Genomic DNA, 13,181 nt, shown 5'->3' with positions numbered 1-13,181 from the left:
TTGGTATTGGCATTCCTGGATATTATAAAAGACCTTGTTAATGTGGCACTATTTACATTGCTCAGTGAATACTATCAATTTCAGAATCCTGCACATTAAGTATTGTGAAGCTGACAAATCTGCTGTTGCCGAACATGCCATCATGAATAAACATACGAGGGGTAATCAAAAAGTTTCTGCTCGAAGGCCTTACAATCCAGAATTGGTATGCCAATCAGGCAAAATTACTGTGAGCACCAAAGCAATCATCCCACACCAACACACCATGCTGAGGATACCCATCTGATAAAACACCATGTTCTGCTGCATACTCATTTGGTGAAATACCATGTTCTATTGTGTGAAGAAGTCTGTAACTGCCTGCTGCACATCCTCGTCTGACAGGAATCGTCGAACCTTCAAGGCCTTTTTAAGGGATATAAAGTGTGATGGAAAGAGATCAAGAGAGGACAGGTGCTTGAATGTCTCCCACTTCAATTGGTGTACCTCATGTGTTATGACATTTGCAATATGGGGACGGACATTATCACGGAGCACTTGGTTTTCGACAGACATGTTGTCCAATACACGCTCATAATTCTCCATTGGATGTCTACCAACCAGTGTCTGTCCTTCGGCAGCCAAGAAAAGAACAGCAGCTTGTTAGTACTGTTTGGATACATTTGGTAATAATGTCACACAGGTTAAGATCAGGTGATATGGACAACCAAGCTGTAGGGAAATGACAGTTGATAATTCGAGCATGTACAAAATGACTTTGCAGCAGCTGCTTTGCTGGATGTGCAATGTGTGGAGGAATGCTGTCTTGCATAAAGGTGATCCTACCCATACATCCACATTTTTGAAAGGCTGGAATAATGTTGGTGTACAAAATACCCTCATAGCATTTACTATTGATGGTACACGTAATGGGGCCCATCTGCTCGAAAAAATGTGTACCTACAATAAACAATCATCAGTTATTTTGCTCCCCAAATAGTAAAACTCCTTTACTACTGTAAGTGTCTCATTTCCCAATCTAATTCCCTCAGCACCACCCAACTTAATACGACTACATTCCATTATCCTCGTTTTGCTTTTGTTGATGTTCATCTTATATCCCCCTTTCAAGACACTGTCCATTCCGTTCAACTGCTCTTCCAAGTCCTTTACTGTCTCTGACAGAATTACAATGTCATCGGCAAACCTCAAAGTTTTTATTTCTTCTCCATGGATTTTAATTCCTACTCCAAATTTTTCTTTCGTTTCCTTTACTACTTGCTCAATATACAGATTGAACAACATCGGGGAGAGGCTACAACCCTGTCTCACTCCCTTCCCAACCTCTGTTTCCCTTTCATGTCCCTCGACTTTTAACTGCCATCTGGTTTCTGTACAAATTGTAAATAGCCTTTTGCTCCCTATATTTTACCCCTGCCACCTTCAGAATTTGAAAGAGAGTATTCCAATCAACATTGTCAAAAGCTTTCTCTAAGTCTACAAATGCTAGAAACGTAGGTTTGCCTTTTCTTAATCTAGCTTCTAAAATATGTCGTAGGGTCAGTATTGCCTCACCTGTTCCCATATTTCTATGGAATCCAAACTGATCTTCCCCGAGGTCGGCTTCTACCAGTTTTTCCTTTCGTCTGTAAAGAATTTGCGTAAGTATTTTGCAGCCGTGACTTATTAAACTGATAGTTCGGTAATTTTCACATCTGTCAATGCCTGCTTTCTTTGGGATTGGAATTATTATATGCTTCTTAAAGTCTGAGGGTATCTCGGCTGTCTCATACATTTTGCTCACCAAATGGTAGAGTTTTGTCAGGACTGGCTCTCCTAAGGCTATCAGTAGTTCTAATGGAATGTTGTCTGCTCCCGGGGCCTAGTTTCGACTTAAGTCTTTCAGTGCTCTATCAAACTCTTCACGCAGTATGATATCTCCCATTTCATCTTCATCTACATCCTCTTCCATTTCTATAACACTGCCCTCAAGTACGTCGCCCTTGTATAGACCCTCTATATACTCTTCCACATTTCTGCTTTCCCTTCTTTGCATAGAACTGGGTTTCCGTCTGAGCTCTTGATATTCATACAAGTGGTTCTCTTCTCTCCAAAGTCCTCTTTAATTTTCCTGTAAGCAGTATCTATCTTACCCCTCGTGAGATAAGCCTCTACATCCTTACATTTGTCCTCTAGCCATGCCTGCTTAGCCATTTTGCACTTCCTGTCAATCTCATTTTTGAGACGTTTTTATTTTTGCCTGCTTCATTTACTGCATTTTTATATTTTCTCCTATCGTCAATTAAATTCAATATTTCTTCTGTCACCCAAGGATTTCTACTAGCCCTCGTCTTTTTACCTACTTGATCCTCTGCTGCCTTCACTGCTTCATCCCTCAAAGCTACCCATTCTTCTTCTACTGTATTTCTTTCCCCCATTCTTTTCAATCGTTCCCTAATGCTCTCCCTGAAACTCTGTACAACCTCTGGTTTAGTCAGTTTATCCAGGTCCCATCTCCTTAGATTCCCACCTTTTTGCAATTTCTTCAGTTTCAATCTGCAGTTCATAACCAATAGATTGTGGTCAGAATCCACATCTGCCCCTGGAAATGTCTTACAATTTAAAACCTGGTTCCTAAATCTCTGTCTTACCATTATATAATCTACCTGATACCTTTTAGTATCTCCAGGATTCTTCCAGGTATACAACCTTCTTTTATGATTCTTGAACCAAGTGTTAGCTATGATTAAGTTATGCTCTGTGCAAAATTCTACAAGGCGGCTTCCTCTTTCATTTCTTCCCCCCAATCCATATTCACCTACTATGTTTCCATCTCTCCCTTTTCCTACTGACGAATTCCAGTCACCCATGACTATTAAATTTTTGTCTCCCTTCACTACCTGAATAATTTCTTTTATCTCGTCATACATTTCATCAATTTCATCATCATCTGCAGAGCTAGTTGGCATATAAACTTGTACTACTGTAGTAGGCGTGGGCTTTGTGTCTATCTTGGCCACAATAATGTGTTCACTATGCTGTTTGTAGTAGCTAACCCGCACTCCAATTTTTTTATTCATTATTAAACCTACTCCTGCATTACCCCTATTTGATTTTGTATTTATAACCCTGTATTCACCTGGCCAAAAGTCTTGTTCTTCCTGCCACCGAACTTCACTAATTCCCACTATATCCAACTTTAACCTATCCATTTCCCTTTTTATATTTTCTAACCTACCTGCCCGATTAAGGGATCTGACATTCCACGCTCCGATCCATACAACGCCAGTTTTCTTTCTCCTGATAACGACGTCCTCCTGAGTAATCCCCGCCCGGAGATCAGAATGGGGGAGTAATTTACCTCCGGAATATTTTACCCAAGAGGACGCCATCATCATTTATCCATACAGTAAAACTGCATGCCCTCTGGAAAAAATTACGGCTGTAGTTTCCCCTTGCTTTCAGCTGTACGCAGTACCAGCACAGCAAGGCCGTTTTGGTTAGTGTTACAAGGCCAGATCAGTCAATCATCCAGACTGTTGCCCCTGCAACTACTGAAAAGGCTGCTTGCCCCTCTTCAGGAACCATACGTTTGTCTGGGCTCTCAACAGATATCCCTCCATTGTGGTTGCACCTACGGTACGGCTTTCTGTATCGCTGAGTGTGTCCTATATTTACCTGAATATTTATAAGAGTAACTGTGTAAAAAATTGCAATAAAGTGAGAGATTTTTGATAACATTAAACATCCTGTCTTTATATAGCAGTACATAATGACTGACCATTCATTAGACTGGTCATATGATCATATGATAAATCAATGCTTCTATAAGGGCACAATGCAACGGCACACAACCAAAATCCTGCATTAGTAAATAGGCCAGAAACAGATTTAAGGTTTCACACTCATCCTCTGGTGATTAGGTAGCAACAAATTGATTTCAATCGATGATCGAACTCACAATGTTTACCTGTTACCTTAAACCCCCATAACATTGCACAAGGAACCTCACCTACCTGAATAATACCCTAGCTCCCACCATACTCTTTTTTTGCCCGCAAGCTTCTAGCTGCACACAACTGCACTGCGCAGAAAAGATGTTCAACAAAGAGTCAAGGTAATAGTGTCAAGGGAACCATTTTAATCCTGGTCCTTGCTTGTATAGCCTATGTCTATCAACAGTGGAGAGCCGCCCATCATCCGAATTTCCAGTCCATTACATATTGATCAAGTGGATCAGTCCCAGGATTTGACACCACGTGTCGGAGTGAACAAAGAAGAAAGACAGTGTATAAATCGCAAATAAGAGTGTAAGAGAATGTGCACAAAACAATACAAGCATGTTTTAAGTGATTTGCATGTTTAGCAGCAGCCTGGGATTTGGGGGAACAAATCTTGCTAAGGGGGATGGAGGGTCCATACTTCACAACCCGTTGAGGGGTGGGCAGGCAAGCTGCCTGTGAAATACTATTGCTCCGGCTCAGCTGACTATGTGAACAGCAAGCCACATAATCTATAATTTTCCTCAAATAATTTTAAAGACATTACTCTGTAATAAATTCACAAATCTTATAGATTAATTTGTCAGCTTCATGATGAACTGCTTATTATTTCGTTAATAGTCATAGTTATTGTGATATCTTGATATTAGGTAAACTACTGAAAGAATTTCTTAAAGTTGCAGTGAAAAATAATTTTCATTGGTTCATGTTGGATCATATGTTGCTGCGTACGAAATTTAGTTAACATACTGAATTATTCTTTTAAGTTGGAAGGACATCGCTGTATGTCTCCATTGTCAACAAAATGGAATTTATGTAAAGCACTCCATCATGAATGTACACACCAGTGAAAAAGCCACAATGAAATATTCATAAATCCCTCATATCTCATAAATGATCTGAGATATCGAAACAAGGGTTTGGCAAATGATAGCACACAAAGAGGAGACTATTTTACCATTATCATTAATATGTGAAAAATCCACATCTACAGTGATATTCAAGCAACTGCAATCTTTTTTTCTCAATGAAATAATGTAAAAAATGACTCTCAATGTGGTGGGTTTTACAGCAATATAAGTGAAGACATAACAAATTTATTTTTATACTGAGAGTGGGTTTTTTCATAACGATTGGCCTGTCTCGCCCTTAGTTGCTGGTTTAGTAATACACTGTTTCACGATTCTCTTAACAATTTCAACTGCATTAGAATGTTAGTGAGCTGAATATTTGTAAACTCTGCTGTGTTTTGACAAATAAAGCAGATTTTAACACAGCAACAAGACAAGTTATGTATTATTCAAAACTCGTCACAGTTCTCTGTGAATCCATGTCTCCACTACCTTCTGACAGCTACAGACCAGTCCTGAGGTGCAACATTTGCAATGGCTTCTTTTGTCAGCATTTCAACCTCACTAAGTGTAAAGCTGTTGTTGTTTTTTCCAATTACTTTTCACCTAGGCTTGTATTTTCTCAGTTAAGATTTAAATGACAATGATGTGGAGGAAGCCTGATTAAACTATGCCCTTTGACATTAGCCAGTTCATTGACCTGGCACTGTGAAGCTTTTGGCTGTTAACTCTCCCTTATACATGCCAGGTTCAACTTTATCCAATGGAACATTTCTTTGATCCAGAGCAAAATGTCCACATTTCTCCACTGCATTGTTGGAGCTTTGTCCATCACAATGGAGTGGTATATTGCATTGCATTGTCTATTACTAATGTCGAATTTGGAGAAATATTTTACAGCAGAGCATTATCTTCAGAGCCGGTGACCGCGTTCTTACACAACCACTTTTATTACGAATCTCGCGTTTACACATACTACACCGTTGTCATTAATGCAATGCCAACAGAAAATACCTGCTCATAATATCTGACAATTGCAAAACACTTTGAAGCCAGGAAATACCACTTTACAGCAAGAGCTAATGAGTGCAGATGCATCTAATGCGTGACATCACGTGGTACTGTTTATCCATGGTGTAGCAACAGGCGTACTTTATCAGCCGAACTGTTGGCGGTGTGGTAGAGAAAAACAGCATGTCACTGGCATTACCTGGGCAACAACGTCATGTCTCCTCTGGCGAGCCAAATGTCAAGAGTCTCAACTAATTTTAAACGCACTATACTGATATGCATCACTCCAGTGGAGTGTGGTGCATCACTATGTATTCCTTAATAACAAATGATGCTCGAAGCAAAAACAGGATACAAGTAAATCTCAGATATTGTCGATAATTTTGTTTTTATGTAAATGTGGAGAAATTTATTTGGGGATTATGTGGATCTTTGTGCGTGATGGTGGTCACAAAGGTTTAAAAGGGTGTGCCAAGAAAAAATACCTGCTAGGATGCAGCAATAGTCTCTTTGGAGTGAAACATTCCAGGGGTCTATATACAAGAATATCAAAACGATGGGTATTGGAAAAAGAGGAGTTGTTTGGTCAGCTGATCTGGAAACAGTTGTGCTATAAACGTGTCATGGGTTGCATTTGTTCACTGAGAAATTAATAAATGAATGGTTAGACACAAACATCAATGGCAGTTGCTTATTTAAAGAGACATATGTGAAAGCTTATTAAATGTAGTGCATATGTTGGTCAGAGTAACTGTTTTTTTGAAGCAGCAATCTGAATATAAGAGAAGTAGTTCGAGCATTGGTTGTGGGAAGTTATATGATCAACTAAGTTTAAATGGTCTAATTCAAAAGAAAATACTTTGTGGTGTATGTGCCTTGCAACTTAACAATGAGGGTTTCCTAACTGAGAAAAATAGAAAAATTAAGCATCTTCTGGGATCAACCTATTGCTACCTAACAACCAGAAGGATAATTACACAATCTTATTAAGTCTGTGGTTCATGTACTGTTACTTTAAGCTTTTACAGAAGCATCAATAATTCACAAGTGACAATTTTATAAGTAACATAAATGAATGAATAGATTAATAAATGAAGGAATGATCCTCCAGGATAATGATGTAGCCTAAGCAAAGATTAAAGTTCATTATCAGTTTATTCAGATCAATCACAAGTCACTTTGAGTGGTTGCCTTAAACGAGGTGATGTTTAGACACAGTAAAGCAATAAGAGATCAACTGACCGACATAGACGAGCGTTCTCAGGCAATGATGAGTGTCAAAGGTACTGTACAGTGCACTTAAATCACTCAAACTGAATTAAATTCCTGAAATTCAATAAGTTTATTAAAGACTAAATGTAACAACCATTTGATCATGGCAAAAGTTCAGTTTCTGATAGCTACACTAGCTCTTATTGTTCCTATTTTCTAAGACCCAAAGTATAACACTGAAAAGCCATAAATCCTGATTAAGTGGACATCAAAATATTTCTATATTCCAAACTAACACTTAAACTCATGCAGATCATCACCATGCAAACGTTATCCGACAAAACATAATCATCAGAAGACCCCAACATGCTCTGCTCACCTATTTAAAATGTGTCACATGACCAAGCACTACAGTCAAGTGAGCATCTTGGAGCTAGCTTGTAGTGATTCGAGAATTTCTGTGTAAATTCTACAACCACTCAGCCTTCTACCGTCTCGACGCATGATATTCTAGATATGAGTGTGGGATGGTAAAATCCTACCTACTGCGCATCACATGTTTGTGTGTGCAGGTTTAAAATCAGTTGTGGGAAGAAAGTAGATGCAGCGGTCGAACAGCATCGACAAGTACCTGTCGGGCAATACATAGAGGTTATTGTGTGTTTGTGTGTGTGTGTGTGTGTGTGTAAGGAAGAATCATGGAGTTATTATGCCGCTCTGTGCTTATTGTGTCATTGAATATTGTTATGTGAAACAAGAACTGTTGAAAAAGAACTCTTGCAGACTCGTGACTCCGCCTTGTTAGAGGCAAGACATTTTTTCAGTCTCTTTTTCTCAAAGTCATGGTGTCTAAGCAGACTTACTTTCAAATGTAAATAAATTTGTTTCTAACGTATGACTGTACGAGAGACTTGCTGGAAGTTACACGTTTTGTTGAAAGTGAGAATTTTTTATTGTGTTTGAAAGTCAAATACATCGTTGATTGACGAAAAGTAAAGTTTGTGTGTCTGCTTTCACACTTTAAGTTAGCAAAACGTTAGAACATGGCGACCTGTGTGAAAGGACTGAAAAAACAGGAATTTTCAGTCAAAAATGAGAAAAGAAGATGATGTGTGTTGCCACTGCAACCAAACATAATACAACAAGGGATTTACTCTGAGATATTGGAATATGTTCAAGTATCTAATGGAGCAAAATTTTAATGAAAAATGGTGAAGCCATGAAAAATTCACAATGGTAAAATGGCAAAGAAGATTTCGACATATTTATCTAAGAAGAAATATGCATAGAACACTTCAACCAAGAAGATCCAGTCTGGGGAGTAGACAGCTCTCACATACGTCATGGGGACACAGGTGCAGAAACCAACGTACATCCGACGCCGCTGGCACCAGCTGCTGTTCACTGCTGCTGACCTGCCTCCACATCTGCTTACCTACACTACGAGAATTCTAGGCCGGGTAAGTGTGAAATAAAACTTCATTACTTTAGTACGAAGTGGTACAAGATACTGTTGAGTAAACTTTATTTGTGTAATTACAATATTTAAAGTTAGTTTTAAATGCTTACAAGAGCTAAAGCATACAAGAGTATGGAAAACATACAACAGGTTGGGGAAACTCAAGACCCAGCTATGGCCATGAAAGTTAGCAAAGAAATATCTGACTGGGCTGAGTAGGTAAATTTAATCAAAGCCCAGAGTGCAACTCTAAATTTAGTAAATTCTCAATTAAATACCCAGGGTGAAGCTTTAAATGCTCAGAGGGAAACTAAATATTCACAACAAATTTAGGTTTATTAAGTGCCAAGGTCAACTCTCAAAGCGAAGAATTTAGTAATCTGCGCGAAGGCATGGGCAATTTGAAGACTGAGTTCGGTGCTATAAGCACTAAAGTAGAGAATTTAAAAGTAGATCTAAAGAATGAGTTGATAAACTCTTTGACTACTCATATAAATCATATGTTTACTGACCTTAGTCAGAAACAGAATGATACCTTTCAGGATTTGTCAAAAAGGTTGGAACTTAACATTGAGAACAAATGTAATAGTGTAGAATCAGAACTTACTGAAAAGTTAGGATCTTTTGAAAACTTGCAATATTACGTATAATGATGTAAGACATGGGTTGTATACTTCGCAAGAGAGAGTAGATAAGCAGAATGAGTTAATGCCAATCATTCAATCGCAAATTACAGGTGTCGGTACATGGGTAGACAATGTAGAAAGGAATTTCAAAGAGAAAATAGCTAACTCTGATGTTATAAATGTAATTAGTCTGGAGAAACAATTTGGGGAAATTATAGATAGAAAAGTTACCGAGAGAATAACATCCGAGAATGTACTGCCTATTCCTTCTTATGAACTTAATGATACAAGGAAGGATATAGACGACCTGTGGAAAGCGATTAAGGACAACTTCACCTAATGTCGTATTAACTAGTGAAGCGGTGACTGATTTGCAATTGGGATCTAATTCAGGGCCATCTAGACAATTCCCTAAACTTAAGCCTGATGGAGATGTACATCTGACCCATTTCTTAAAAATATTTAACCAATCTTTGCTAAAAAATTGGGAAGATTCCAAGAAGATGGAAATTGCGGTGGGGTACCTTCTAGGGGAAGCCTCAGAATGGGGTACAGTAAACATTGAGAATTTTTCTTCTTTGCAAGACTTTTGAAAGAAATTTAAAGAAAGTTACTGGTCTGTCAGTGCACAAGAAAAGTTAATATCTGATCCACGGGACCCAGGTGGAGTCATCTATCCCACAGGGACATTAACATTCTGAGTAAACGGGCGGAGTGATGACTGTCGGATCCTGAGTTGTTTTTGGTGTTTTTTCCAAATAGTTTCCTGCACCGAATTCCTTTAAGATCTAGAACTATCCTAAAATCTTATTGCTCAGAAAACTGAATATGACCATGAAATAGAGACCAACTTAAGAGAATCACAGGAAAAAAGGTGATATCTAGACAAAATAAACTGAATAAAGTAGTGTATTTGTAGAAAATGTAATATAATGTGACTAACTGAACAATTGTTATAGCAAAGTGTATAGCATTTCTATTTTGTATAGAGTATTTTATACCTTTTATGAGATGTGATATAGATAGGAGGGTTTGTATAAATTTTGAAAGGGGTTTGGTATTGTAGCTAAAAGCTTCATTTACAAGAACAGATAAATCATGACTAAAACAAAACACACATCACACCTTTCAAACAACCCTCACAAATAAGTGTGCCTGATTTGTCTTCATTTGCCATTTCCATAGGGCTGCTAGGATTTCCTTCGGGGACCTCAAAGGGTGACGGTGGGACAAGTCCGTTCTTCAGGAGACGATTTAACACCAAACCTCCTCCAGCAGCTCACTCAAGTACCCGAGGGGTAGGGATCCTGGGGAACGGCGGTGGGAAGGGTTTCCTGTCTTTGGGGCTATCTTCTTTCTCTTCTTCGATCCTAGCAACCACATCTATTTTTTCCTTTCTTACTTATCTTGAGGACCTGTCTATCTTTTTCCTCTTTCCATATTCATAAACTTCTATCACTGAAGTCCTTCCTTATTTCTATGGTTACTAATAACCTACATCTTACGACGGTCACTCCAAAAGAAATGCTCACTATTTTTGTAAAAATACAGTTTTCATTCTGCATGTGTGAAAGTTTTACAGTGTGTAGATACATCCTTCTCGCTTGTTTTCAAACCTAGTTCAACCTGTTCCCATGAGTGGCGCTGTCACAGCATGTCTACAAGATGGCTGCTACATTTGACGTTCGTCAGAAGCAACGTCCTGTCATAGAATTCCTGTGCTGTGAAAACGAGACAGTGGAAAACATCCACAAGAGGTTGAAAAAGGTGTGTGGAGATGCTGCTGTCGATCACAGTACAGTTAGTCGGTGGGCAAGCAGGTTACGTGATGAAAGCGGGCACGGCAATATTGAGGATTGTCCTCGCAGCGGCCGGCCTCAACTGCACACACTCCAAACAATGTGCAGAGTGTTAATGAATTGGTGGTTGCTGACAGAAGCATCACAGTGAACAAATTGTCACACTACGTTGGGATAGGAGAAGGAAGTGTTTGCAGAATACTGAAAGTGTAGGTGTTAAAAAAGGTTTGTGCCAGGTGCGTTCCCGGGATGTTGACAGGGGCTCACAAAGAAACAAGAAAAACGGTATGCAGCGAACTTTTGGAACAGTACAAGAATTGTGGAGATGAATTTCTTGGAAGAATTGTGACAGGTGATGAAACATGGCTCAATCATTTTTCACCAGAGACGAAGAGGCAATCAATGGAGTGGTATCATGCAAATTCACCCAAGAAAAAAAAAATCAAAACCACTTCTTCTGCTGGAAAAGTTATGGCTACAGTGTTTTTCGATTCCGAAGGACTCTTGCTTGTGGACATCATGCCAAGTGGATCCACCATAAATTCTGATGCATTTGTGACGACACTGAAGAAACTTCAAGCTCGACTGAGTCGTGTTCGACCACATTGGCAAAAGCACAATGTTTTGCTGTTGCATGACAAAGCAAGGCCACATGTCAGTCAAAAAACCATGGAAGCGATCACAAAACTCGGATGGACAACACTGAAACACCAGCCTTACAGTCCTGACCTGGCTCCATGTGACTATCATCTTTTTGGGAAACTGAAAGACTCTCTTCGTGGAACAAGGTTTGATGATAACTCCCTTGTGCACGCTGCCAAACAGTGACTCCAACAGCTTGGTCCAGAATTTTAGCATGCGGGTATACAGGCGCTGGTTCCAAGATGGTGTAAGGCAGTTGAGAGGGATGGAAATTATGTGGAGAAATGAAAATATTGTTCCTAAAGGATGTATCTACGCACTGTAAAACTTTCAAACATACAGAATAAAAGATGGACTATAAAAAAATAGTGTGCATTTCTTTTGAAGTGACCCTCGTATCTTTACATAAGAAGGCCGAAAAATCAGACTACACAAACACACAGCCACATATACACAAATATACACTTCTACGCAAACATTAAATTAGATAAGACAAAGCCTGTTACAATGTGAGAACCGCGAGGTGTTGTAGGGGAAAAGGTGTGTACATAGGGAATTATGCGCACATATATGGGGCATTGTAAAGGTTCTACATCGAATATACATAAGGAGAGGTGCCCATACTTAACAAACAACTATAAAATACTAAGGAGTAATGGAGAAATAAGAAAAAGGCGTGAGCAACGTCAGTGCAATAAGAACTCGGATGAATTGAAGGATTGGGGGTTGTAGGTAGTATGTTGTTGTTGTTGTGGTCTTCAGTCCTTAGACTGGTTTGATGCAGCTCTCCATGCTACTCTATCCTGTGCAAGCTTCTTCATCTCCCAGTACTTACTGCAACCTACATCCTTCTGAATCTGCTTAGTGTATTCATCTCTTGGTCTCCCTCTACGATTTTTACCCTCCACGCTGCCCTCCAATGCTAAATTTGTGATTCCTTGATGCCTCAAAACATGTCCTACCAACCGATCCCTTCTTCTAGTCAAGTTGTGCCACAAACTTCTCCTCTCCCCAATCCTATTCAATACCTCCTCATTAGTTACGTGATCTACCCACCTTATCTTCAGCATTCTTCTGTAGCACTACATTTCGAAAGCTTCTATTCTCTTCTTGTCCAAACTAGTTATTGTCCATGTTTCACTTCCATACATAGCTACACTCCATACAAATACTTTCAGAAACGACTTCCTGACACTAAAATCTATACTCGATGTTAACAAATTTTTCTTCTTCGGAAACAATTTCCTTGCCATTGCCAGTCTACATTTTATATCCTCTCTACTTCGACCATCATCAGTTATTTTACTCCCAAAATAGCAAAACTCCTATACTACTTTAAGTGTCTCATTTCCTAATCTAATTCCCTCAGCATCACCCGATTTAATTTGACTACATTCCATTATCCTCATTTTGCTTTTGTTGATGTTCATATTATATCCTCCTTTCAAGACACTGTCCATTCCGTTCAACAGCTCTTCCAAGTCCTTTGCTGTCTCTGACAGAATTACAATGTCATCGGCGAACCTCAAAGTTTTTACTTCTTCTCCATGAATTTTAATACCTACTCCGAATTTTTCTTTTGTTTCCTTTACTGCTTGCTC

The sequence above is a fragment of the Schistocerca nitens genome, chromosome 6 (genome assembly GCF_023898315.1).
Source record: "Schistocerca nitens isolate TAMUIC-IGC-003100 chromosome 6, iqSchNite1.1, whole genome shotgun sequence".
Lineage (NCBI taxonomy): Eukaryota > Metazoa > Arthropoda > Insecta > Orthoptera > Acrididae > Schistocerca > Schistocerca nitens.
Note: the sequence above shows the minus strand (reverse complement) of the source record.